The sequence below is a fragment of the Medicago sativa genome, chromosome 7, assembly GCF_051527215.1.
Source record: "Medicago sativa cultivar Bolivia chromosome 7, Bolivia_mono, whole genome shotgun sequence".
Classification (NCBI taxonomy): domain Eukaryota; kingdom Viridiplantae; phylum Streptophyta; class Magnoliopsida; order Fabales; family Fabaceae; genus Medicago; species Medicago sativa.
Genome location: NC_140755.1, coordinates 22,967,064 through 22,988,245, shown reverse-complemented (window position 1 = coordinate 22,988,245; position 21,182 = coordinate 22,967,064). Strand labels below are relative to the sequence as shown.

The following is a 21,182-nucleotide window of genomic DNA, read 5'->3' as shown; positions in this document are numbered from 1 at the left end:
AGCTAGGCCACTTTATGCCCTTTTTAGTGAAAGAAAAAGGGTGAAAAACGAGTAAAATCCATAAATTAACAAGGAAATTAACCTAACCCCCATTTTTGCCGTTTTTGAAAATTCTAAAATCATCCATGGAAGTAAAAGATATGCTCGTTAGATTTCCTACGACCTATTACATGCTTCGATTTGATAAAGCTAGGCCACTTTATGCCCTTTTTAGTGAAAGAAAAAGGGTGAAAAACGAGTGAAATCCGTAAATTAACAAGGAAATTAACCTAACCCCCATTTTTGCCGTTTTTGAAAATTCTAAAATCAACCATGGAAGTAATAGATATGCTCGTTAGATTTCCTAGGAACTATTACATGCTTCGATTCGATAAGGCTAGGCCACTTTATGCCTTTTTTAGTGACTGAAAAAGGGTCAAACACGAGTAAAATCCGTAAATTAACAAGCAAATTAACATAACCCCATTTTGGCCGTTTTGAAAATTCTAATATAATTCGTGGAAGTCGTAGATATGCTTGTTAGATTTCCTAGGAACTATTACATGGTTCGATTCGATAAGGCATGGCCACTTTATGCATTTTTAGTGAAAGAAAAAGGATCAAAATCGAGTAAAATCCGTAAATTAACAAGGAAATTCACTTTACCACCACTTTGGACGTTTTTGAAATTTCTAAAATCAACCATGGAAGTCGTAGATATGCTCGTTAGATTTCCTAGGAACTATTACATGCTTCGATTTGATAAAGCTAGGCCACTTTATGCCCTTTTTAGTGAAAGAAAAAGGGTGAAAAACGAGTAAAATCCGTAAATTAGCAAGGAAATTAACCTAACCCCCATTTTGGCCGTTTTTGAAAATTCTAAAATCAACCATGGAAGTAATAGATATGCTCGCTAGATTTCCTAGGAACTATTACATGTTTCGATTCGATAAGGCTAGGCCACTTTATGCCTTTTTTAGTGAAAGAAAAAGGGTCAAAAACGAGTAAAATCCGTAAATTAACAAGGAAATTAACTTAACCCTCATTTTGACCATTTTGAAAATTTTAATATAAACCGTGGAAGTCGTAGATATGCTTGTTAGATTTCCTAGGAACTATTACATGCTTCGATTCGATAAGGCTAGGCCACTTTATGCATTTTTTAGTGAAAGAAAATGGGTCAAAGACGAGTAAGATCCGTAAATAAACAAGGATATTCACTTAACCCCCATTTTGGCCGGTTTTGAAAATTCTAAAATCAACCATGGAAGTGATAGATATGCTTGTTAGATTTCCTACGAACTATTACATGGTTCGATTCGATAAAGCTAGGCCACTTTATGCCCTTTTTAGTGAAAGAAAAAGGGTGAAAAACGAGTAAAATCCGTAAATTAACAAGGAAATTAACCTAACTCCCATTTTTGCCGTTTTTGAAAATTCTAAAATCAACCATGGAAGTAAAAGATATGCTCGTTAGATTTCCTAGGAACTATTACATGCTTCGATTCGATAAGGCTAGGCCACTTTATGCCTTTTTTAGTGAAAGAAAAAGGGTCAAAGACGAGTAAGATCCGTAAATAGACAAGGATATTCACTTAACCCCCATTTTGGCCTGAAAATTCTAAAATCAACCATGGAAGTCAAAGATATGCTCGTTAGATTTCCTACGAACAATTACATGGTTCGATTCGTTAAGGCTAGGCTACTTTATGCCCTTTTTAACGAAAGAAAAAGGATCAAAATCGAGTAAAATCCGTAAATTAACAAGGAAATTTACTTTACCACCATTTTGGACGTTTTTGAAATTTCTAAAATCAACCATGGAAGTCGTAGATATGCTCTTTAGATTTCCTAGGAACTATTACATGCTTCGATTCGATAAAGCTAGGCCACTTTATGCCCTTTTTAGTGAAAGAAAAAGGGTGAAAAACGAGTAAAATCCATAAATTAAGAAGGAAATTAACTTAACCCTCATTTTGGCCGTTTTGAAAATTCTAATATAAACCGTGGAAGTCGTAGATATGCTTGTTAGATTTCCTAGGAACTATTACATGCTTCGATTCGATAAGGCTAGGCCACTTTATGCATTTTTTAGTGAAAGAAAATGGGTCAAAGACAAGTAAGATCCGTAAATAAACAAGGATATTCACTTAACCCCCATTTTGGCCGGTTTTGAAAATTCTAAAATCAACCATGGAAGTGATAGATATGCTTGTTAGATTTCCTACGAACTATTACATGGTTCGATTCGATAAAGCTAGGCCACTTTATGCCCTTTTTAGTGAAAGAAAAAGGGTGAAAAACGAGTAAAATCCATAAATTAACAAGGAAATTAACCTAACCCCCATTTTTGCCGTTTTTGAAAATTCTAAAATCAACCATGGAAGTAAAAGATATGCTCGTTAGATTTCCTACGACCTATTACATGCTTCGATTCGATAAAGCTAGGCCATGTTATGCCCTTTTTAGTGAAAGAAAAAGGGTGAAAAACGAGTGAAATCCGTAAATTAACAAGGAAATTAAACTAACCCCCATTTTTGCCGTTTTTGAAAATTCTAAAATCAACCATGGAAGTAATAGATATGCTCGTTAGATTTCCTAGGAACTATTACATGGTTCGATTCGATAAGGCTAGGCCACTTTATGCATTTTTAGTGAAAGAAAAAGGATCAAAATCGAGTAAAATCCGTAAATTAACAAGGAAATTCACTTTACCACCATTTTGGACGTTTTTGAAATTTCTAAAATCAACCATGGAAGTCGTAGATATGCTCGTTAGATTTCGTAGGAACTATTACATGCTTCGATTCGATAAAGCTAGGCCACTTTATGCCCTTTTTAGTGAAAGAAAAAGGGTGTAAAACGAGTAAAATCCGTAAATTAACAAGGAAATTAACCTAACCCCCATTTTGGCCATTTTTGAAAATTCTAAAATCAACCATGGAAGTAATAGATATGCTCGTTAGATTTCCTAGGAACTATTACATGCTTCGATTCGATAAGGCTAGGCCACTTTATGCCTTTTTTAGTGACTGAAAAAGGGTCAAAAACGAGTAAAATCCGTAAATTAACAAGGAAATTAACATAACCCCATTTTGGCCGTTTTGAAAATTCTAATATAATCCGTGGAAGTCGTAGATATGCTTGTTAGATTTCCTAGGAACTATTACATGGTTCGATTCGATAAGGCTAGGCCACTTTATGCATTTTTAGTGAAAGAAAAAGGATCAAAATCGAGTAAAATCCGTAAATTAACAAGGAAATTCACTTTACCACCATTTTGGACGTTTTTGAAATTTCTAAAATCAACCATGGAAGTCGTAGATATGCTCGTTAGATTTCCTAGGAACTATTACATGCTTCGATTCGATAAAGCTAGGCCACTTTATGCCCTTTTTAGTGAAAGAAAAAGGGTCAAAAACGAGTAAAATCCGTAAATTAACAAGGAAGTTAACTTAACCCCATTTTGGCCGTTTTGAAAATTCTAATATAATCCATGGAAGTCGTAGATATGCTTGTTAGATTTCCTTGGAACTATTACATGCTTTGATTCGATAAGGCTAGGCCACTTTATGCATTTTTTAGTGAAAGAAAATGGGTCAAAGACGAGTAAGATCCGTAAATAGACAAGGATATTCACTTAACTCCCATTTTGGCAGGTTTTGAAAATTCTAAAATCAACCATGGAAGTCAAAGATATGCTCGTTAGATTTCCTATGAACTATTCCATGGTTCGATTCGATAAGGCTAGGCTACTTTATGCCCTTTTTAACGAAAGAAAAAGGATCAAAATCGAGTAAAATCCGTAAATTAACAAGGAAATTTACTTTACCACCATTTTGGACGTTTTTGAAATTTCTAAAATCAACCATGGAAGTCGTAGATATGCTCTTTAGATTTCCTAGGAACTATTACATGCTTCGATTCGATAAAGCTAGGCCACTTTATGCCCTTTTTAGTGAAAGAAAAAGGGTGAAAAACGAGTAAAATCCATAAATTAAGAAGGAAATTAACTTAACCCTCATTTTGGCCGTTTTGAAAATTCTAATATAAACCGTGGAAGTCGTAGATATGCTTGTTAGATTTCCTAGGAACTATTAAATGCTTCGATTCGATAAGGCTAGGCCACTTTATGCATTTTTTAGTGAAAGAAAATGGGTCAAAGACGAGTAAGATCCGTAAATAAACAAGGATATTCACTTAACCCCCATTTTGGCCGGTTTTCAAAATTCTAAAATCAACCATGGAAGTGATAGATATGCTTGTTAGATTTCCTACGAACTATTACATGGTTCGATTCGAAAAAGCTAGGCCACTTTATGCCCTTTTTAGTGAAAGAAAAAGGGTGAAAAACGAGTAAAATCCGTAAATTAACAAGGAAATTAACCTAACCCCCATTTTTGCCGTTTTTGGAAATTCTAAAATCAACCATGCAAGTAAAAGATATGCTCGTTAGATTTCCTACGACCTATTACATGCTTCGATTCGATAAAGCTAGGCCACTTTATGCTCTTTTTAGTGAAAGAAAAAGGGTGAAAAACGAGTGAAATCCGTAAATTAACAAGGAAATTAAACTAACCCCCATTTTTGCCGTTTTTGAAAATTCTAAAATCAACCATGGAAGTAATAGATATGCTCGTTAGATTTCCTAGGAACTATTACATGCTTCGATTCGATAAGGCTAGGCCACTTTATGCCTTTTTTAGTGACTGAAAAAGGGTCAAAAACGAGTAAAATCCGTAAATTAACAAGGAAATTAACAGAACCCCATTTTGGCCGTTTTGAAAATTTTAATATAATCCGTGGAAGTCGTAGATATGCTTGTTAGATTTCCTAGGAACTATTACATGGTTCGATTCGATAAGGCTAGGCCACTTTATGCATTTTTAGTGAAAGAAAAAGGATCAAAATCGAGTAAAATCCGTAAATTAACAAGGAAATTTACTTTACCACCATTTTGGACGTTTTTGAAATTTCTAAAATCAACCATGGAAGTCGTAGATATGCTCTTTAGATTTCCTAGGAACTATTACATGCTTCGATTCGATAAAGCTAGGCCACTTTATGCCCTTTTTAGTGAAAGAAAAAGGGTGAAAAACGAGTAAAATCCATAAATTAAGAAGGAAATTAACTTAACCCTCATTTTGACCGTTTTGAAAATTCTAATATAAACCGTGGAAGTCGTAGATATGCTTGTTAGATTTCCTAGGAACTATTACATGCTTCGATTCGATAAGGCCAGGCCACTTTATGCATTTTTTAGTGAAAGAAAATGGGTCAAAGACGAGTAAGATCCGTAAATAAACAAGGATATTCACTTAACCCCCATTTTGGCCGGTTTTCAAAATTCTAAAATCAACCATGGAAGTGATAGATATGCTTGTTAGATTTCCTACGAACTATTACATGGTTCGATTCGAAAAAGCTAGGCCACTTTATGCCCTTTTTAGTGAAAGAAAAAGGGTGAAAAACGAGTAAAATCCGTAAATTAACAAGGAAATTAACCTAACCCCCATTTTTGCCGTTTTTGGAAATTCTAAAATCAACCATGCAAGTAAAAGATATGCTCGTTAGATTTCCTACGACCTATTACATGCTTCGATTCGATAAAGCTAGGCCACTTTATGCTCTTTTTAGTGAAAGAAAAAGGGTGAAAAACGAGTGAAATCCGTAAATTAACAAGGAAATTAAACTAACCCCCATTTTTGCCGTTTTTGAAAATTCTAAAATCAACCATGGAAGTAATAGATATGCTCGTTAGATTTCCTAGGAACTATTACATGCTTCGATTCGATAAGGCTAGGCCACTTTATGCCTTTTTTAGTGACTGAAAAAGGGTCAAAAACGAGTAAAATCCGTAAATTAACAAGGAAATTAACAGAACCCCATTTTGGCCGTTTTGAAAATTTTAATATAATCCGTGGAAGTCGTAGATATGCTTGTTAGATTTCCTAGGAACTATTGCATGGTTCGATTCGATAAGGCTAGGCCACTTTATGCATTTTTAGTGAAAGAAAAAGGATCAAAATCGAGTAAAATCCGTAAATTAACAAGGAAATTTACTTTACCACCATTTTGGACGTTTTTGAAATTTCTAAAATCAACCATGGAAGTCGTAGATATGCTCTTTAGATTTCCTAGGAACTATTACATGCTTCGATTCGATAAAGCTAGGCCACTTTATGCCCTTTTTAGTGAAAGAAAAAGGGTGAAAAACGAGTAAAATCCATAAATTAAGAAGGAAATTAACTTAACCCTCATTTTGACCGTTTTGAAAATTCTAATATAAACCGTGGAAGTCGTAGATATGCTTGTTAGATTTCCTAGGAACTATTACATGCTTCGATTCGATAAGGCCAGGCCACTTTATGCATTTTTTAGTGAAAGAAAATGGGTCAAAGACGAGTAAGATCCGTAAATAAACAAGGATATTCACTTAACCCCCATTTTGGCCGGTTTTCAAAATTCTAAAATCAACCATGGAAGTGATAGATATGCTTGTTAGATTTCCTACGAACTATTACATGGTTCGATTCGAAAAAGCTAGGCCACTTTATGCCCTTTTTAGTGAAAGAAAAAGGGTGAAAAACGAGTAAAATCCGTAAATTAACAAGGAAATTAACCTAACCCCCATTTTTGCCGTTTTTGGAAATTCTAAAATCAACCATGCAAGTAAAAGATATGCTCGTTAGATTTCCTACGACCTATTACATGCTTCGATTCGATAAAGCTAGGCCACTTTATGCTCTTTTTAGTGAAAGAAAAAGGGTGAAAAACGAGTGAAATCCGTAAATTAACAAGGAAATTAAACTAACCCCCATTTTTGCCGTTTTTGAAAATTCTAAAATCAACCATGGAAGTAATAGATATGCTCGTTAGATTTCCTAGGAACTATTACATGCTTCGATTCGATAAGGCTAGGCCACTTTATGCCTTTTTTAGTGACTGAAAAAGGGTCAAAAACGAGTAAAATCCGTAAATTAACAAGGAAATTAACAGAATCCCATTTTGGCCGTTTTGAAAATTTTAATATAATCCGTGGAAGTCGTAGATATGCTTGTTAGATTTCCTAGGAACTATTACATGGTTCGATTCGATAAGGCTAGGCCACTTTATGCATTTTTAGTGAAAGAAAAAGGATCAAAATCGAGTAAAATCCGTAAATTAACAAGGAAATTTACTTTACCACCATTTTGGACGTTTTTGAAATTTCTAAAATCAACCATGGAAGTCGTAGATATGCTCTTTAGATTTCCTAGGAACTATTACATGCTTCGATTCGATAAAGCTAGGCCACTTTATGCCCTTTTTAGTGAAAGAAAAAGGGTGAAAAACGAGTAAAATCCATAAATTAAGAAGGAAATTAACTTAACCCTCATTTTGGCCGTTTTGAAAATTCTAATATAAACCGTGGAAGTCGTAGATATGCTTGTTAGATTTCCTAGGAACTATTACATGCTTCGATTCGATAAGGCTAGGCCACTTTATGCCTTTTTTAGCGAAAGAAAAAAGGTCAAAAACGAGTAAAATCTGTAAATTAACAAGGAAGTTAACCTAACCCCCATTTTGGCCGTTTTTGAAAATTCAAATATAAACCATGGAAGTCGTAGACATGCTTGTTAGTGAAAGAAAATGGGTCAAAGATGAGTAAGATCCGTAAATAAACAAGGATATTCACTTAACCCCCATTTTGGCCGGTTTTGAAAATTCTAAAATCAACCATGGAAGTGATAGATATGCTTGTTAGATTTCCTACGAACTATTACATGGTTCGATTCGAAAAAGCTAGGCCACTTTATGCCCTTTTTAGTGAAAGAAAAAGGGTGAAAAACGAGTAAAATCCGTAAATTAACAAGGAAATTAACCTAACCCCCATTTTTGCCGTTTTTGGAAATTCTAAAATCAACCATGCAAGTAAAAGATATGCTCGTTAGATTTCCTACGACCTATTACATGCTTCGATTCGATAAAGCTAGGCCACTTTATGCTCTTTTTAGTGAAAGAAAAAGGGTGAAAAACGAGTGAAATCCGTAAATTAACAAGGAAATTAAACTAACCCCCATTTTTGCCGTTTTTGAAAATTCTAAAATCAACCATGGAAGTAATAGATATGCTCGTTAGATTTCCTAGGAACTATTACATGCTTCGATTCGATAAGGCTAGGCCACTTTATGCCTTTTTTAGTGACTGAAAAAGGGTCAAAAACGAGTAAAATCCGTAAATTAACAAGGAAATTAACAGAACCCCATTTTGGCCGTTTTGAAAATTTTAATATAATCCGTGGAAGTCGTAGATATGCTTGTTAGATTTCCTAGGAACTATTACATGGTTTGATTCGATAAGGCTAGGCCACTTTATGCATTTTTAGTGAAAGAAAAAGGATTAAAATCGAGTAAAATCCGTAAATTAACAAGGAAATTTACTTTACCACCATTTTGGACGTTTTTGAAATTTCTAAAATCAACCATGGAAGTCGTAGATATGCTCTTTAGATTTCCTAGGAACTATTACATGCTTCGATTCGATAAAGCTAGGCCACTTTATGCCCTTTTTAGTGAAAGAAAAAGGGTGAAAAACGAGTAAAATCCATAAATTAAGAAGGAAATTAACTTAACCCTCATTTTGACCGTTTTGAAAATTCTAATATAAACCGTGGAAGTCGTAGATATGCTTGTTAGATTTCCTAGGAACTATTACATGCTTCGATTCGATAAGGCCAGGCCACTTTATGCATTTTTTAGTGAAAGAAAATGGGTCAAAGACGAGTAAGATCCGTAAATAAACAAGGATATTCACTTAACCCCCATTTTGGCCGGTTTTCAAAATTCTAAAATCAACCATGGAAGTGATAGATATGCTTGTTAGATTTCCTACGAACTATTACATGGTTCGATTCGAAAAAGCTAGGCCACTTTATGCCCTTTTTAGTGAAAGAAAAAGGGTGAAAAACGAGTAAAATCCGTAAATTAACAAGGAAATTAACCTAACCCCCATTTTTGCCGTTTTTGGAAATTCTAAAATCAACCATGCAAGTAAAAGATATGCTCGTTAGATTTCCTACGACCTATTACATGCTTCGATTCGATAAAGCTAGGCCACTTTATGCTCTTTTTAGTGAAAGAAAAAGGGTGAAAAACGAGTGAAATCCGTAAATTAACAAGGAAATTAAACTAACCCCCATTTTTGCCGTTTTTGAAAATTCTAAAATCAACCATGGAAGTAATAGATATGCTCGTTAGATTTCCTAGGAACTATTACATGGTTCGATTCGATAAGGCTAGGCCACTTTATGCATTTTTAGTGAAAGAAAAAGGATCAAAATCGAGTAAAATCCGTAAATTAACAAGGAAATTTACTTTACCACCATTTTGGACGTTTTTGAAATTTCTAAAATCAACCATGGAAGTCGTAGATATGCTCTTTAGATTTCCTAGGAACTATTACATGCTTCGATTCGATAAAGCTAGGCCACTTTATGCCCTTTTTAGTGAAAGAAAAAGGGTGAAAAACGAGTAAAATCCATAAATTAAGAAGGAAATTAACTTAACCCTCATTTTGGCCGTTTTGAAAATTCTAATATAAACCGTGGAAGTCGTAGATATGCTTGTTAGATTTCCTAGGAACTATTACATGCTTCGATTCGATAAGGCTAGGCCACTTTATGCCTTTTTTAGCGAAAGAAAAAAGGTCAAAAACGAGTAAAATCTGTAAATTAACAAGGAAGTTAACCTAACCCCCATTTTGGCCGTTTTTGAAAATTCAAATATAAACCATGGAAGTCGTAGACATGCTTGTTAGTGAAAGAAAATGGGTCAAAGATGAGTAAGATCCGTAAATAAACAAGGATATTCACTTAACCCCCATTTTGGCCGGTTTTGAAAATTCTAAAATCAACCATGGAAGTGATAGATATGCTTGTTAGATTTCCTACGAACTATTACATGGTTCGATTCGAAAAAGCTAGGCCACTTTATGCCCTTTTTAGTGAAAGAAAAAGGGTGAAAAACGAGTAAAATCCGTAAATTAACAAGGAAATTAACCTAACCCCCATTTTTGCCGTTTTTGGAAATTCTAAAATCAACCATGCAAGTAAAAGATATGCTCGTTAGATTTCCTACGACCTATTACATGCTTCGATTCGATAAAGCTAGGCCACTTTATGCTCTTTTTAGTGAAAGAAAAAGGGTGAAAAACGAGTGAAATCCGTAAATTAACAAGGAAATTAAACTAACCCCCATTTTTGCCGTTTTTGAAAATTCTAAAATCAACCATGGAAGTAATAGATATGCTCGTTAGATTTCCTAGGAACTATTACATGCTTCGATTCGATAAGGCTAGGCCACTTTATGCCTTTTTTAGTGACTGAAAAAGGGTCAAAAACGAGTAAAATCCGTAAATTAACAAGGAAATTAACAGAACCCCATTTTGGCCGTTTTGAAAATTTTAATATAATCCGTGGAAGTCGTAGATATGCTTGTTAGATTTCCTAGGAACTATTACATGGTTCGATTCGATAAGGCTAGGCCACTTTATGCATTTTTAGTGAAAGAAAAAGGATTAAAATCGAGTAAAATCCGTAAATTAACAAGGAAATTTACTTTACCACCATTTTGGACGTTTTTGAAATTTCTAAAATCAACCATGGAAGTCGTAGATATGCTCTTTAGATTTCCTAGGAACTATTACATGCTTCGATTCGATAAAGCTAGGCCACTTTATGCCCTTTTTAGTGAAAGAAAAAGGGTGAAAAACGAGTAAAATCCATAAATTAAGAAGGAAATTAACTTAACCCTCATTTTGACCGTTTTGAAAATTCTAATATAAACCGTGGAAGTCGTAGATATGCTTGTTAGATTTCCTAGGAACTATTACATGCTTCGATTCGATAAGGCCAGGCCACTTTATGCATTTTTTAGTGAAAGAAAATGGGTCAAAGACGAGTAAGATCCGTAAATAAACAAGGATATTCACTTAACCCCCATTTTGGCCGGTTTTCAAAATTCTAAAATCAACCATGGAAGTGATAGATATGCTTGTTAGATTTCCTACGAACTATTACATGGTTCGATTCGAAAAAGCTAGGCCACTTTATGCCCTTTTTAGTGAAAGAAAAAGGGTGAAAAACGAGTAAAATCCGTAAATTAACAAGGAAATTAACCTAACCCCCATTTTTGCCGTTTTTGGAAATTCTAAAATCAACCATGCAAGTAAAAGATATGCTCGTTAGATTTCCTACGACCTATTACATGCTTCGATTCGATAAAGCTAGGCCACTTTATGCTCTTTTTAGTGAAAGAAAAAGGGTGAAAAACGAGTGAAATCCGTAAATTAACAAGGAAATTAAACTAACCCCCATTTTTGCCGTTTTTGAAAATTCTAAAATCAACCATGGAAGTAATAGATATGCTCGTTAGATTTCCTAGGAACTATTACATGCTTCGATTCGATAAGGCTAGGCCACTTTATGCCTTTTTTAGTGACTGAAAAAGGGTCAAAAACGAGTAAAATCCGTAAATTAACAAGGAAATTAACAGAACCCCATTTTGGCCGTTTTGAAAATTTTAATATAATCCGTGGAAGTCGTAGATATGCTTGTTAGATTTCCTAGGAACTATTGCATGGTTCGATTCGATAAGGCTAGGCCACTTTATGCATTTTTAGTGAAAGAAAAAGGATCAAAATCGAGTAAAATCCGTAAATTAACAAGGAAATTTACTTTACCACCATTTTGGACGTTTTTGAAATTTCTAAAATCAACCATGGAAGTCGTAGATATGCTCTTTAGATTTCCTAGGAACTATTACATGCTTCGATTCGATAAAGCTAGGCCACTTTATGCCCTTTTTAGTGAAAGAAAAAGGGTGAAAAACGAGTAAAATCCATAAATTAAGAAGGAAATTAACTTAACCCTCATTTTGACCGTTTTGAAAATTCTAATATAAACCGTGGAAGTCGTAGATATGCTTGTTAGATTTCCTAGGAACTATTACATGCTTCGATTCGATAAGGCCAGGCCACTTTATGCATTTTTTAGTGAAAGAAAATGGGTCAAAGACGAGTAAGATCCGTAAATAAACAAGGATATTCACTTAACCCCCATTTTGGCCGGTTTTCAAAATTCTAAAATCAACCATGGAAGTGATAGATATGCTTGTTAGATTTCCTACGAACTATTACATGGTTCGATTCGAAAAAGCTAGGCCACTTTATGCCCTTTTTAGTGAAAGAAAAAGGGTGAAAAACGAGTAAAATCCGTAAATTAACAAGGAAATTAACCTAACCCCCATTTTTGCCGTTTTTGGAAATTCTAAAATCAACCATGCAAGTAAAAGATATGCTCGTTAGATTTCCTACGACCTATTACATGCTTCGATTCGATAAAGCTAGGCCACTTTATGCTCTTTTTAGTGAAAGAAAAAGGGTGAAAAACGAGTGAAATCCGTAAATTAACAAGGAAATTAAACTAACCCCCATTTTTTCCGTTTTTGAAAATTCTAAAATCAACCATGGAAGTAATAGATATGCTCGTTAGATTTCCTAGGAACTATTACATGCTTCGATTCGATAAGGCTAGGCCACTTTATGCCTTTTTTAGTGACTGAAAAAGGGTCAAAAACGAGTAAAATCCGTAAATTAACAAGGAAATTAACAGAACCCCATTTTGGCCGTTTTGAAAATTTTAATATAATCCGTGGAAGTCGTAGATATGCTTGTTAGATTTCCTAGGAACTATTACATGGTTCGATTCGATAAGGCTAGGCCACTTTATGCATTTTTAGTGAAAGAAAAAGGATCAAAATCGAGTAAAATCCGTAAATTAACAAGGAAATTTACTTTACCACCATTTTGGACGATTTTGAAATTTCTAAAATCAACCATGGAAGTCGTAGATATGCTCTTTAGATTTCCTAGGAACTATTACATGCTTCGATTCGATAAAGCTAGGCCACTTTATGCCCTTTTTAGTGAAAGAAAAAGGGTGAAAAACGAGTAAAATCCATAAATTAAGAAGGAAATTAACTTAACCCTCATTTTGGCCGTTTTGAAAATTCTAATATAAACCGTGGAAGTCGTAGATATGCTTGTTAGATTTCCTAGGAACTATTACATGCTTCGATTCGATAAGGCTAGGCCACTTTATGCCTTTTTTAGCGAAAGAAAAAAGGTCAAAAACGAGTAAAATCTGTAAATTAACAAGGAAGTTAACCTAACCCCCATTTTGGCCGTTTTTGAAAATTCAAATATAAACCATGGAAGTCGTAGACATGCTTGTTAGTGAAAGAAAATGGGTCAAAGATGAGTAAGATCCGTAAATAAACAAGGATATTCACTTAACCCCCATTTTGGCCGGTTTTGAAAATTCTAAAATCAACCATGGAAGTGATAGATATGCTTGTTAGATTTCCTACGAACTATTACATGGTTCGATTCGAAAAAGCTAGGCCACTTTATGCCCTTTTTAGTGAAAGAAAAAGGGTGAAAAACGAGTAAAATCCGTAAATTAACAAGGAAATTAACCTAACCCCCATTTTTGCCGTTTTTGGAAATTCTAAAATCAACCATGCAAGTAAAAGATATGCTCGTTAGATTTCCTACGACCTATTACATGCTTCGATTCGATAAAGCTAGGCCACTTTATGCTCTTTTTAGTGAAAGAAAAAGGGTGAAAAACGAGTGAAATCCGTAAATTAACAAGGAAATTAAACTAACCCCCATTTTTGCCGTTTTTGAAAATTCTAAAATCAACCATGGAAGTAATAGATATGCTCGTTAGATTTCCTAGGAACTATTACATGCTTCGATTCGATAAGGCTAGGCCACTTTATGCCTTTTTTAGTGACTGAAAAAGGGTCAAAAACGAGTAAAATCCGTAAATTAACAAGGAAATTAACAGAACCCCATTTTGGCCGTTTTGAAAATTTTAATATAATCCGTGGAAGTCGTAGATATGCTTGTTAGATTTCCTAGGAACTATTACATGGTTCGATTCGATAAGGCTAGGCCACTTTATGCATTTTTAGTGAAAGAAAAAGGATCAAAATCGAGTAAAATCCGTAAATTAACAAGGAAATTTACTTTACCACCATTTTGGACGTTTTTGAAATTTCTAAAATCAACCATGGAAGTCGTAGATATGCTCTTTAGATTTCCTAGGAACTATTACATGCTTCGATTCGATAAAGCTAAGCCACTTTATGCCCTTTTTAGTGAAAGAAAAAGGGTGAAAAACGAGTAAAATCCATAAATTAAGAAGGAAATTAACTTAACCCTCATTTTGACCGTTTTGAAAATTCTAATATAAACCGTGGAAGTCGTAGATATGCTTGTTAGATTTCCTAGGAACTATTACATGCTTCGATTCGATAAGGCCAGGCCACTTTATGCATTTTTTAGTGAAAGAAAATGGGTCAAAGACGAGTAAGATCCGTAAATAAACAAGGATATTCACTTAACCCCCATTTTGGCCGGTTTTCAAAATTCTAAAATCAACCATGGAAGTGATAGATATGCTTTTTAGATTTCCTACGAACTATTACATGGTTCGATTCGAAAAAGCTAGGCCACTTTATGCCCTTTTTAGTGAAAGAAAAAGGGTGAAAAACGAGTAAAATCCGTAAATTAACAAGGAAATTAACCTAACCCCCATTTTTGCCGTTTTTGGAAATTCTAAAATCAACCATGCAAGTAAAAGATATGCTCGTTAGATTTCCTACGACCTATTACATGCTTCGATTCGATAAAGCTAGGCCACTTTATGCTCTTTTTAGTGAAAGAAAAAGGGTGAAAAACGAGTGAAATCCGTAAATTAACAAGGAAATTAAACTAACCCCCATTTTTGCCGTTTTTGAAAATTCTAAAATCAACCATGGAAGTAATAGATATGCTCGTTAGATTTCCTAGGAACTATTACATGCTTCGATTCGATAAGGCTAGGCCACTTTATGCCTTTTTTAGTGACTGAAAAAGGGTCAAAAACGAGTAAAATCCGTAAATTAACAAGGAAATTAACAGAACCCCATTTTGGCCGTTTTGAAAATTTTAATATAATCCGTGGAAGTCGTAGATATGCTTGTTATATTTCCTAGGAACTATTACATGGTTCGATTCGATAAGGCTAGGCCACTTTATGCATTTTTAGTGAAAGAAAAAGGATCAAAATCGAGTAAAATCCGTAAATTAACAAGGAAATTCACTTTACCACCATTTTGGACGTTTTTGAAATTTCTAAAATCAACCATGGAAGTCGTAGATATGCTCGTTAGATTTCCTAGGAACTATTACATGCTTCGATTCGATAAAGCTAGGCCACTTTATGCCCTTTTTAGTGAAAGAAAGAGGGTGAAAAACGAGTAAAATCCGTAAATTAACAAGGAAATTAACCTAACCCCCATTTTGGCCGTTTTTGAAAATTCTAAAATCAACCATGGAAGTAATAGATATGCTCGTTAGATTTCCTAAGAACTATTACATGCTTCGATTCGATAAGGCTAGGCCACTTTATGCCTTTTTTAGTGACTGAAAAAGGGTCAAAAACGAGTAAAATCTGTAAATTAACAAGCAAATTAACATAACCCCATTTTGGCCGTTTTGAAAATTCTAATATAATTCGTGGAAGTCGTAGATATGCTTGTTAGATTTCCTAGGAACTATTATGTAACAGCCCGATTTTCGCTAGTTTTATTTTATTATTTATTTATGTGTGTTGTGTGTGCTATTATGTAATTATTTGCCTCTGTGTGTATTTTTGGTTGGGAATTGTAGAATTCGGTGCAGAAGGGTATTTTAGTCATTTTGGACTTAGGGGCATTTTGGTCATTTTGAGAGTAGGGGTAATTTTGTAATTTTGGTTGAGGATTATTTTTGAGTGTTAGTAAGAATATTATTTTACCAAGTTACTAGAGAGAAGGTAGTAATTATTTTGTTTACCGGTAAGTGACCGTTAGTGTTGTAATTTACCGTTAAGTGAGTAGTGACCTTTTGGGTGTTAGAATATAAATGGGTTAGGCCCATTAAGGTTGAGAGATAAGCCCAATTGAGTAGAGCTAGTATATAAACTCTAGTGTTGGTGAGAATTAGGTTTACAAACATTTTTATCTCATTTCATTTGAGAAGAGGAGAGATAGAGGCTAGAGGGAAGAACAAGGGTTAGAGCTTGAAGAGGGGATTCATCATCTAGGAGCTAAATTGAAGCTTTGGTTAGAGATTCTTGGTGTTAGAGGTAAGAGGGTTAGGTTTCAACCATAATTCACATCTTTTTCTTTTTACCCATTTTTATGAAATTGATGAATTGAACCTAATTGTTGTTAAATTCGTGCATACTTGTTGCTGTTATGTTTAAGAACATGTTTTATATGGTAATTGCATGTTAGTATGTGAATTAACATGTTTAAATGCATAGTTGTTGGTGTTTTGTGTTCTTGAGCAAAATTGATGAAAAATGAAGTTGTGATGTTGAATTGTGCATGAATTTGTGTTCATTAGTTGTTGATGATGAATGTTGAACTGTTAGAATCGAATTGGTGAAACTGGAATCGCTATTTATAGATTCATAAGGAGATTTGTGGTTATGTTGGTGTTTTGAGAAAATTTCATGATTTTGATGAAATGAGCTATGTTGTTGTTTTTAATGCTTGAATCATGTTTGTTTAAGTGTATTGAACCTATTTTGACCCATAAACACTTTCTGGAAGTTGATTTGGGAGTTGGGGGTTTGAAAATTGGGATTTTGGGTGAAAATGGGGTGAAAACCCGTAACAGCTGAAGAAATTCGCCAGAATTTCGCTAATAGCGAAACTCTCTGGACTTTTTTCGCTGTTGGCGAAAATTTCGCTAATAGCGAAATTGTCTGAAGAATTTGGCTAATAGCTCAGATTTCGCTAATAGCGAAATTGCCAGAAGACAGCTTTTCTGTTTTGTTCGTTTGAGCCTTTGGGGACCAATCTAATACTTCTAAAATGTTTCTTTGGACTTAATTAGCACCTGTTTACACCTTTAATCCTACTGGAACAAGATTTGAGTTGGTTTGGACTTGAATTTATGAAAATCGTCTAACTTTTGTGAAAACGGTCCAAACGTCAATTTTTCCAAAAACTCGTTTTCTCCGGAAATTGAAGTGGGATTAGAGTTGTATATTGTTTATATGATTTTTAAAAATGGATGTGATTGGTTCCATCAAGTTTGAACTTGTTTTGCTTTGAAAATGGAAAAATTTGTGAAAAGTGATAAAATGAGACGAACTTTGTGATTTTTATGAATTCATCGTATTTGGCCGATGAAATGCTTATGTAACCTCTACTGCACACATATGTGACTTGTGAGAATACATGGCATAGGCAATTGAGCTTGTTTACTTGGTTTTAGTTCATAACCTCTAGTATTTCTAAGTTGTGACTTTTGGAGACGAACTTGGTAGAAAATGATTTTTAGAGTTGATTGTCTTGTTAATCCTTTATGGATAGATTAATATGATTATGAGATGATGTATGAATGGTTGTTGAGTGATGAATATGATGTTTGTTATCATATGTTGTATTTGTTCCTCTATTTGGATTGTAAGGAATTATGTGGAAATGTGGCAACTATATGTTGATTTATGTGAAGATGATTGATGATGTATATATATGACAACTTTATGTTGTGTGATTTTTGATGTTGTTGGTGATTGTATATATATGTTATATTGGTGGTGAATTATTGATGTTGCATATATACATGTATTGGTGATGATGAGGTGATTATTGTTTGTGTGAACATATGCATTGTAGTTGAGTCATATGTTCATGCATTCATGACTGATGGTGGTGGATTTTATATCCAAGACTGATGGTGGCGGATTTTATATCCAATTGAGGTGAGTACGATGTTTTTGTTGCATCGAAGGTGACGACCTTGAGGTGTTTTGGTACCACATGCATCTAGAGAAGAGTCTAGAACATTGCATGCATTTGAATAATTGATGAGTTGTGTCATAATTGAATATATGACTTGGTGAATTTGTGTATTGGTGAAATTGGTGAATGTTGTGATGATGTGGATTGGTGTATATGTACATTGGTGAATTTGTGTATTGGTGAAATTTGGTGAATGTTGTGATGATGTGGATTGGTGTATATGTACATTGGTGAATTTTGTATATGGTTGTGAATAGTTGTATTATGCTCTATTTGCATGCCTTAATTGTTTGTGCTTATACACTTGGTGAATCAATTGATGATGGTTATTTTAATAATAATGATGAGGTGAGATTTGTATATGTATATATACATATATGATGTGGTGATGTTCTTTGATAATGATGATGACTTGCTTATAACTTCGATATGATGAATTGTACTTGTTAAGATAAGCATGCTAGATGAGTAATGAAGTGAGTAATGTTTTCATTGATTGATGTTGATAAATGATGAACTTTTGTTGATGACTTGATTAGAGGTTGAATATGCATGCTATGCTATGATATTAATGTGATAGCTTGAAATGTAAGTGATGGGGGATAATACTGATCATGTGATGCTAGTGTTCTAGGAGGGAGGGTTATGTATATGTGATACGTGTATGATACACTTATTGATATGAACTTGGAATGATTGTATGGAATGGTTTGAATGGTATGAGAATCATGAATACTTGTGAATACATGTATGATTTGTTATTCTGTATCCTTGAATATATATTCTTTCATTTCCAATGTTCATGATAACTGTTTTTCGTGGATTATGATGATGTAATGCTAACCCTCAGTGGTCTGTGGTGGACCGCCTACCTCTCTGTATGGATGGGTAGACGGCGTGCAGGATGCTTAGTTGTTGCTTGTTGATGCCGAGGAGTGGAGTCCTCTTTTTCATGCAAGTGTCTAGATTAGGGCTCTGATCTAGGACAGTCTTTGCATGTTGTTTATTTGACTTTGTGTTTTGGAGTTGAGATGTTATTTGTTATTTGAGAATTGGAGAATACATTTGTTTCATGTTGAGATTTGAAGATGTTTAAGAATTATATGTATGTTCCGCTGCTATGTTATATAACATGATCTTTATGCATGTGTGTTTGAATTCGAAGACGTAGCATCTATTTCTAGAATATGTTTGTATATTCGCGCGTTTTACCGCTTATTAGGAATAGGGTGTTACAAGTTGGTATCAGAGCCGTGGTCGGTCTTGTCCAGACCAAAACCCGTTGAATTTCCTGTTTGTATGCGACATGTACGGAAGTACTGTCGGTACTTGTTGTGTTGTTCTGTTCTTTTAGGTGGGTTTGAGCGTAGTGGAGGAGTAGCAGGTTGTTTCAGGTTTGTTGGGTCTGGCAAGGGAAGGTATCTTTGGCTGCGGAGGCTCAGTTGGTTGTGGTTTGTGTTAAGGTTCCTGTTGATTTTGAGTTGGATCTTGTGTGTCTTCCGTTGAAGCATATGGACGTAATTTTTGGTATGGATTGGATGTTGACTTTTGGTGTTAACATTAATTGTTTGACCAAGAGTATAACGTTTTTAAGCCGGTAGCTGAGGAAGGTGGGAAGTTCTTAACCGCGGAGCAAGTGAAGAAGTCCTTGGATGGTGAAGCTAGTGTGTTCATGATGTTTGCTTCCTTGAAGGAAAATAGTGAGAAAGGAGTTGGTGATTTGCCGGTAGTGCAAGAGTTTCCAGAAGTTTTTCAGGACGACATTACCGAGTTACCGCCGGAGAGAGAACTTGAGTTTGCAATTGATTTGGTACCGGGAACGAGTCCTATTTCGATTGCGCCTTATCGGATGTCTGCATCAGAATTGGGTGAGTTGAAGAAACAGTTGGAAGAGTCGCTCGAGAAACAGTTTATCAGGCCGAGTGTTTCTCCGTGGGGAGCTCCTGTGTTGTTGGTTAAGAAGAAAGATGGAAGCATGAGGTTGTGTGTGGATTATCGGCAGTTGAACAAGGTGACAATCAAGAATCGGTATCCGCTTCCGAGGATTGATGATTTGATGGATCAGTTGGTTGGTGCAGAAGTGTTCAGCAAGATTGATTTGAGCTCGGGATATCATCAGATTAGAGTGAAGGCGGAAGATATATCCAAAACTGCGTTCAGAACGAGGTATGGACACTATGAGTATTCTGTGATGCCATTTGGAGTATCTTAAGGACCTTGATTTCCAGTTGAGCTATCATCCTGGAAAGGCCAATGTTGTTGCTGATGCTTTGAGTAGGAAATCGTTTCATATGTCTGCTTTGATGGTGAAAGAGTTGGAGTTGATCGAACAGTTTAGAGACTTGAGTTTGGTTAGTGAACCGACGCCAGATGGTGTGAGGTTGGGAATGTTGAAGCTGACAAGTAATATTCTGGAGGAGATCAAGAATGGTCAGAAGGAAGATTTGGAACTTGTAGATCGAGTGGTGTTGGTTAATCAAGGCAAAGGTGGAGACTTTAGATTGGATGAGAACGGTGTTTTGATGTTTCGTGATCGTGTTTGTGTGCCAAGTGTACTTGAGCTTAAGAAGCAGATTTTGGAAGAAGGTCACAGAAGTAGTTTGAGTATTCATCCAGGAGCGACTAAGATGTATCAAGATTTGAAGAGGTTGTTTTGGTGGCCTGGAATGAAGAAAGAGATCGCAGAGTTTGTGTATGCTTGTTTGGTGTGTCAGAAGTCTAAGATTGAACATCAGAAGCCGTCAGGTTTGATGCAACCGTTGTTTGTGCCAGAGTGGAAGTGGGATAGCATATCAATGGACTTTGTTGGAGCGTTGCCAAAGACTGTTAAGGGTTTTGACTCTATTTGGGTGATTGTTGATCGGTTAACGAAGTCGGCACATTTTGTTCCTATTAAGACCGGTATGTCTGTGGCGAAGTTGGCTGAGATCTACATTGAGCAGATTGTTAGATTGCATGGTGTTCCTTCTAGTATTGTGTCGGATCGGGATCCGAGGTTTACTTCTAAGTTTTGGGAGAGTTTGCAAGATGCTTTGGGAACTAAGTTGAGGTTGAGTTCTGCTTATCATCCTCAGACTGATGGTCAGACGGAGAGGACTATTCAGAGTTTGGAAGATCTGTTGAGAGCTTGCGTGTTGGAGCAAGGTGTCAGCTGGATTGAATGTTTACCGTTGATTGAGTTCACTTACAACAACAATTTTCATTCTAGTATCGGGATGGCACCGTTTGAGGCTTTGTATGGTCGGAGGTGTAGAACTCCTTTGTGTTGGTATGAGTCAGGAGAGAGTGCTTTGTTAGGACCGGATGTTGTGC

The 21,182-nt window shown here is 35.2% G+C and overlaps 1 long non-coding RNA gene across 1 annotated transcript; it reads left to right on the top strand.

Annotated features, from left to right (window-relative positions):
- The first annotated feature begins 16,077 nt into the window (after positions 1–16,077).
- Positions 16,078–19,019, top strand: LOC146904997 (uncharacterized). The gene is made up of 2 exons (XR_015017508.1): positions 16,078–16,198; positions 18,763–19,019. It is a non-coding gene; the product is annotated as an uncharacterized LOC146904997 (long non-coding RNA).
- Positions 19,020–21,182: the final 2,163 nt, after the last annotated feature.